The sequence below is a fragment of the Pseudophryne corroboree genome, chromosome 1 (genome assembly GCF_028390025.1).
Source record: "Pseudophryne corroboree isolate aPseCor3 chromosome 1, aPseCor3.hap2, whole genome shotgun sequence".
NCBI lineage: Eukaryota > Metazoa > Chordata > Amphibia > Anura > Myobatrachidae > Pseudophryne > Pseudophryne corroboree.
This window is the reverse complement of record NC_086444.1, coordinates 190004537-190012036: the sequence shown is the minus strand read 5'-3', so window position 1 is coordinate 190012036 and position 7500 is coordinate 190004537. Positions and strand designations below refer to the sequence as shown.

Here is a 7500-nt window from a genome sequence, read left to right as displayed (position 1 = left end):
GCAGAGGGAGGGTCGGGTTCGCCTGGAGCCGGCCGAGACCCCTGGGTTCCGGCCGAGCGATCGTCCCTCCCCGCCGGGGCGCGGGGTGCCACATCGATCGGGTTGCGGAAATGGGAGACGTGGGGCCCTTCTCTCGCGTCAACCGCAGCCCTCCGTTTTCTCTTTTCCGGCTTGACTCTGTTCGCCACCTGTGATGCTCTCTGGCCGGTTCCCTCGGGCGTAGCGGGACGGGCGGCGCGCGCGACGCTCTCGCGGAGCGTCCTCCGACGCTTCCCCGGGCTCCTGGAGCCGCCTCCCGGCCCGAGGAGTGCCCGTCCGCACTCATCGGCTGAACTTCCGCGAATTGCAGTACCCGATTCGGCCCGCCGGGGGGCGCTGCCGCCGGGGGAAGAGGGGGACGGGCCGGGCCTGGCGCCGGGCTCCGCCGGACGCCCGGCGCTGCCCCGTCTCGGCCTCGGAAGGGGGAGTCGGGGGAACGGGAGGCCGGGAGTCCCGGAGAGAGAGAGAAAGAGAGAGAGAGAGAGATAGAGAGACCTCCGCGGTTCCGCCTTCGACCACCGGGGGGCGCCGCACACCCGTCCGCACGGGCCCGTCCCGGTGGCTCCCGGCAGGGCTCTCCCAAACCCTCTCCCAGGGCCCCGGTCCGGGAGCCCGACTGCGTCCGCTCTCCGCTTCCAGAGAGGAGGCTGTTGGACGGGGAGAGCTGGTACCGGGCTCCTGGAGCCCTGCCTGGGCAGCCTATGGAAGGGAGGGAGCCCTGGCCCTGCTGCTCTCCGAGCTCCGGCCCTGCTGCTCTCCGAGCTCCGTGCCTACTCTGCCACGGGTCCTTTCGCAGGAGCTCCAGGGAAACGGGCTTTTCGGCCCCTGACAGAGTCCCGGCTCTCTCGCTCGCCTCGTTGGTACCTACTGATCCGGCGGAGGTGTTCTCCGGCGGGTAGCGACACGGACGGCCGAGGGCGCGCTTCACCCAGGCTTCAACCATCTCCTCCCCGAGCCCCTGGAAGTGCAGCTGGGCCGCGGGCGCCCCGGTCCGCACTCATCTGCGAAACTTCCACAAATTGCAGTACCCGATTTGGCCCGCTGGGGGGCGCTGCCTCCGGGGGAGAAGGAGACGTGCCCGGCCCGTACGTCGGGCTCCAACGGATGCCCGCCGTGGACCCTTTATAGGCCCCATCCTGGTCCTGCCATGCTGTTATCGGAGCTCCACGGCTATCTTGTCACTAAACCTTTCGTTTGAGCTCCAGGGCTTTTTGCTTTTTGTAACCCGGTTCCTGGAGCCCTGCCTGGGCAAAATCGGATGCAAGAAGGCCCTGCCCATGCTGATCTCTGAGCTCCGCGCATCTTCTGTCACGGGTCCTTTCGCAAAAGCTCCAGGGAAACAGGCTTTTCGGCCCCGGACAGAGTCCCGGCTCTCTCGCTCGCCTCGTTGGTACCTACTGATCCGGCGGAGGTGTTCTCCGGCGGGTAGCGACACGGACGGCCGAGGGCGCGCTTCACCCAGGCTTCAACCATCTCCTCCCCGAGCCCCTGGAAGTGCCGCTGGGCCGCGGGCGCCCCGGTCCGCACTCATCTGCGAAACTTCCACAAATTGCAGTACCCGATTTGGCCCGCTGGGGGGCGCTGCCTCCGGGGGAGAAGGAGACGTGCCCGGCCCGTACGTCGGGCTCCAACGGATGCCCGCCGTGGACCCTTTATAGGCCCCATCCTGGTCCTGCCATGCTGTTATCGGAGCTCCACGGCTATCTTGTCACTAAACCTTTCGTTTGAGCTCCAGGGCTTTTTGCTTTTTGTAACCCGGTTCCTGGAGCCCTGCCTGGGCAAAATCGGATGCAAGAAGGCCCTGCCCATGCTGATCTCTGAGCTCCGCGCATCTTCTGTCACGGGTCCTTTCGCAAAAGCTCCAGGGAAACAGGCTTTTCGGCCCCGGACAGAGTCCCGGCTCTCTCGCTCGCCTCGTTGGTACCTACTGATCCGGCGGAGGTGTTCTCCGGCGGGTAGCGACACGGACGGCCGAGGGCGCGCTTCACCCAGGCTACAACCATCTCCTCCCCGAGCCCCTGGAAGTGCCGCTGGGCCGCGGGCGCCCCGGTCCGCACTCATCCGCGACACTTCCGCGCTGGAGTCCGACGCTCGCCGGCCGCGTCCCCCGGCCCGCGGGGGCCCGGGGGGAGGCCCGACGCGTGCGGGGGGAGGCGGCGGGCGGCGGGGGCGCCCCCGCGCCACCCGACGGCGCCCCCCGGTGGCCAGAGGCGGCTCGGAGCGAGACGATCGGGGGGGAACGGCGGCGCGTGACCCGCCCCGGCCCCCTTGGCCCAGCGGACGGGCAGGCGGCTCCCAGGCGACCCCCCGATCCCCGCCGCGGCGCCCCCCGGTGGCCGCCTGACGCCACTGCGGGGGGTGCAGATTCCGTGTGTCCTCTCGGATAAAAACAAAAGAAACGATTCCCGTCGGGCGAAAGTAAGTGGGACGCAGGGCCCCGGGCCCCGACGGTCCGCGCGCGCGGCGCCCCCCGCTGGCCGGTCGAAGGGATGACAAAAATAAAATGAAAAAAATTTCAAAAAAGCACTCGCCCCAAACAGACGAAAGGTACCCGGTCCGCCCGGATGAACCCTCCCCCGTGTCCCCGCCGCGGCGCCCCCCGCTGGCCAGCCGAGGTAATACACGATTGAGAGGGGGGGAGTGAAAAAAAAGGGCAAAAAATGAAAAACACCCCACCCATTTGAATGCAAAGTCCCGGAGCGGCCAGGGGTGGACGCCGGTCCGCGCGCACGGCGCCCCCCGCAGGCCAGTTGAAGGGAAGAACGGAACGAGACTAAAAGATAAAAAAATTTCAAAAAAGCACTCGCCCCAAACAGATGAAATGTACCCGGTCCGCCCGTGTCCCCGCCGCGGCGCCCCCCGCTGGCCAGCCGAGGTAATACACGATTGAGATTAAAAAAAACCAGGCAAAAGACAAAAACACACCACCGATTTAAATGCAGTGTTCACGAGCGCCAGTCCGCGCGCGCGGCGCCCCCTGCTGGCCGCGTAAAAAAAAAAATAATAATAATAATAATCCACCGTTGTGAATTTGCGATGTGTCCGGTACGGCGGCGGCGGGGAGGCGTCTCCCCTCGTCGGCGCACCCTGGTGGGGGGAAATAAATGAAAGGAAAAAAAAAAAAAAGAACAGCCCGGGCTCTCGCCGGCTTCCGCAGCCCGGGCTCCCTCCGGCTTCCGCGGCCCGGGCTCCGTACATACAGACAGCAAATGAAATAACGGACGGATGGATGGAAGAGAAGAACAGCCAGGGATCTCGCCGGCTTCCGCAGCCCGGGCTCTCGCCGGCTTCCGCAACCCGGGCTCCAGCCGGCTTCCGCAGCCCGGGCTCCCTCCGGCTTCCGCGGCCCGGGCTCTCTCCGGCTTCCGCGGCCCGGGCTCCCTCCGGCTTCCGCGGCCCGGGCTCCCTCCGGCATCCGCGGCACAGGCTCCGTACATACAGACAGCAAATGAAATAACGGACGGATGGATGGAAGAGAAGAACAGCCAGGGATCTCGCCGGCTTCCGCAACCCGGGCTCCAGCCGGCCTCCGCAGCCCGGGCTCCCTCCGGCTTCCGCGGCCCGGGCTCTCTCCGGCTTCCGCGGCCCGGGCTCTCGCCGGGTGAAGATCAGGCGAGAGTAGGGGTGTCCTCCGCTGGACGGGAAGCCCAGGCCGTGGAGCCGCCGCACGGACCGGGGGTTGACCCGGCCGGGGACGGGCAGGAGGCGAGGCCCGGACTCGCTCCCGTCCAGACGGCCCGAGGCCCCTCCTCCCCTCCCGGTGGACCCGCCCCCGACTATTAAGCCCGGCCAGGGAGTCCACGTCGGCCCCCGGGCGGACCAGGGAAGGACCCCCCTTCCGCGCTCCGCCGCGCTCGGAGGCGCTGACGCGCCGGGCGGACGGGGCGCCTCCGGCCAAGTCCCCGGCCGGGACTTGGCTGGCTGGCGAGCGAGGGAGGGCGAGGGTTAGGGCCTCGCCTGTCCCCCGCCCCGGGCCAAGTCCCCCGACCGGAGCGGAGCGAGCAGGCCGCCCTAACCCCCCCCCCCCCCCGGTGGCACCGCAGCACCGGAGATTATTCGGGGAATGCTCCACAGCGCTGCTGGGGAAGTGTTTGCTTTAAACACACTCTGCATTGCATACACACCGAAACCCATTCCAGTCTGGTAAACGTGATTCTCTGGGACTTGCGAGAATTGTATGCTGGGTAGTTGAGACATAACTCCCCCATCACCTCCCAGGGTCAGACTCATGGGGACCTCATTTTAGGTCCCCACCATGTCGGAGGTCCCGCCAGTGTTGGTGTGCTGTCTGGCCCTTGTCCCCGTTAGGATATATAAACAAGTGCACAGGACACACGCACACCCACACATACTTGTTTTTCTATCCTCATCGGGACATATGTCTGGAACCTTCCTCATGGGGACCTATTCAGGAATACCGGCCTAATGAGGACACCCCACATAACTGATTTATTTTCGGGTTTAATTAGAGATAGAGGAAACGTGTATTCAGCAGCAGATACATTTTATTCAGGAAAGGTTCTTTCTCATTTCAGCAGTAATTCGGTTCTTAATGTAAAACTTAACCGAGAGCCAGTTCCGAGCCTTCAGCGCTTGTCGTTCTGCCCTTAGGCACGCATCACAGTCATTCTTGCCCGGCACCTTGAATGAGCGAATGAACCGAATCATGTGACGTTCAACAGCTTTCACTTCTGCTGGGGTCCACGGATTGCGCTTGGTACCCCTTCTGTCACCTGTGCGGGAGAAGAAAGGTCAGTCACCACGCAACGCCACCACCAGTCATGGACGCATCTCAAATGGAATGGACAGTCACACCCACCTTTAGCTGCACCTCCATCCACCGCCGACACCACGCTGCCAGCTTCTTTTCCCATGTGCCCCATGGGAACCTCAGTATCCTGACTCTCTGGCTCATCCCCAGAGTCATCGCTCACCACCTGGATCGGCTCTGTGGATAGAGAAGGACAGGGAAACCGATCACACCAGCCCACTTAGACAGTCAGTCCCTGGAGCCACACTGTCAAGTGATACCTACCGTTTGGATCAATGGAGATCTCTTCCAGATTGTGGCCCCGGAATTCAGCCATTCTCCCTTGCTCGAGAGCCAGAAACAGCTTGCTCAACTTGGCCAGTTGAAGGGTACCCTCCGGGAGGCGGTAATAATGCCGGTGCACCCGAATATCATGTCCAAGGAAATCAGCAAGCTGATCCATCTCTGTATCGCTCAGGTTGAGGACTCTGGAAAGTGTAGCCACATGCTTCCGTAGGCGGGTGGAAGATAATGCTTCGGGGTGCTTGGCCCCACACTCCCGGGCGTAGAGACGTATGCAGTCGGATCCCCTATAATGGGACATGGCTGTTGGCCTAGCAAACATGTAGATATTGTGTGGGGTCACACCACATTCTGTCCGCTTCTCTATGAGGAGCTCCATCGCTTTCTGCATGCTTGGGGATAGCAGGACAGGGACTTTCCTGCCTCTTTTCCCAGGAATCTCAATACGGGAGAAGTGACGACAGAGTGCCTTCTCCAGCTCTGACAGGGCCTGGGCCACATCACCCTGCAAATCGGCTGTGTGCCGTAAATCGAAGGAGGAGAGCAGCATCTTGGAAACCTCACCTTCTCTCCTGCGGTTGAAGAGAATCAGCTGCGTGAGGGTAACTTTGGCCAACATGGACCACTGCTGTTTGGAAGGGTGGGCGGACAACTCATCGATGTACTCTCGCTGACGGTCAAGGAGGTACAGGTTCAAGCGCTTAACATCATCAGTGAAGGGCAGAAGCAGCGGTGCATTCCATTTTATCTCTCGAAGTGTCTTCAGGGCAGCAGTGGAGATTAGCTCGCTCCACCTCGCCTCATAAATTTTCCGAAAGTTTCGGGCACGCTCCTCTGTCAGGGCACTGCCCTCCATCAGTGCCTGACACTCCACCATAGCTGAAATCTTCTGCAAGCTGTGTCCCACCTTCAGAGCCAACGAGGGTATTTTATATGTATTGGTGCGGTCATCGTAACCGGCCAGGCTCCTCACAGCATGCACCACTTGCAGGAAATTCTGTGGGCAAATGAAATCTTCCATACACCGCAACGGTGTGACCTTCATCGCCTTCAGCAGAAGCCGCCCTACCTCTCTGAGCTTCTGACGGATGTAATCATGCTTGCTGACATCAGACCCCAGACGGTTATAGAGGTGCTGACCGAACTGCATAATCCAGCGGTCCCCTTTGATTACCGGTACCACATCATCATAATTCATTCCGCTCAGCAACTTCCAGAGGCCAGTGCCAACATCTTTCGGGAGCGGTGTGGCGTAAGTGAAGAGACCCTGCACCCTGGTTCTTCCAGGTTTGGGGCTGACACTTTTGCGGAGCGGGCACCTCTTCACATGGCGCCACAGGTGCTTCCTGGAGAATAGCCCTTTACATTTTACACAGTGCATGAAATCTTGGGGAGCCGTTGCTTCTTTCGGCTGCTTGCACGGTAGGAGGACTCCGCTGCCCTCGCGGAGAACCCCGACATTATGGGCAAAGTTTCCCCGGGTGCGAATCAGGTCTAGCTGCACTGTCCTTTCCCTGGAGCGCTTCGGAAAGCTGAGTGCCCTTGCAACCTCATGCTCATTGTGGTGGACAGCTTGAACATGTCTCGCAATTTTTGAGAATGGCCTCTCGCACCACAGGCAGAAATTTTTCTTGTTACATGCAATCGAACCATCTGCTTTTCGGGTAAGTACCTGGACCGACACTGCGCGGGCCGGATGGAGACTTGGTTCGGCCTCCGCGGAGCAAGCCCCGGACACTTCCAGAACCTTCCTGCCGTGAAAAGACGTCTCCTCCCCTCCACTATCATCCGAGCTGCTCAACTCTGACGAGTCGGGGAGATAGTCTTCGTCACTGCCGTCGGTTCCGTACATTGCCTCACTGCGACCAGCAGACCCAGCACTTCCGGAGTTTGTGGCGCACACACCGTACCAAGCCCGCGCTTTCTGTCTGACCACGCCCACCGTGAATACAGGGTTCTGGGAATCGAGGGCCCAGGCCCCGGCACGTGCTTCCTATTACACATCCGGAGAGGTGGTTCTTACTAGAGTCACGTGTCGGGCGGCGCGCGCGACACTTTTGCGCCACATGCTCCGATTTTCCCCAGGCTCCTGGAAGCCTGTCCCGGACCGAGAGGTGCCAGTCTCCACTCATCGGCAAGACTTCCACAAATCGTAGTACCGGATTCAGCCCACCAGGGGGCGCTGCGATGGGCAAGGAAGGAAATATCAGACCCGGTTTTCGGGCTCCGCGATTTTTCCGACGAATGCCCTTCTCACCCGAGCTCCGCGGACTTGGGCAACCTTCCCTCTGGATTGAACTGATCTCAGACCCGGTTTTCGGGCTCCGCGATTTTTCCGACGAATGCCCTTCTCACCCGAGCTCCGCGGACTTGGGCAACCTTCCCTCTGGATTGAACTGATCTCAGAC

General features: G+C 61.7%; 1 long non-coding RNA gene across 1 annotated transcript; it reads right to left on the bottom strand.

The window, feature by feature from the left end:
• Positions 1-4526: 4526 nt before the first annotated feature.
• On the bottom strand, positions 4527-4986 carry LOC135049789 (uncharacterized). Its single transcript, XR_010241482.1, has 2 exons — positions 4859-4986; positions 4527-4772 (listed from the first exon to the last, which is right to left on the bottom strand). It is a non-coding gene; the product is annotated as an uncharacterized LOC135049789 (long non-coding RNA).
• Between the last annotated feature and the right edge of the window lie 2514 nt (positions 4987-7500).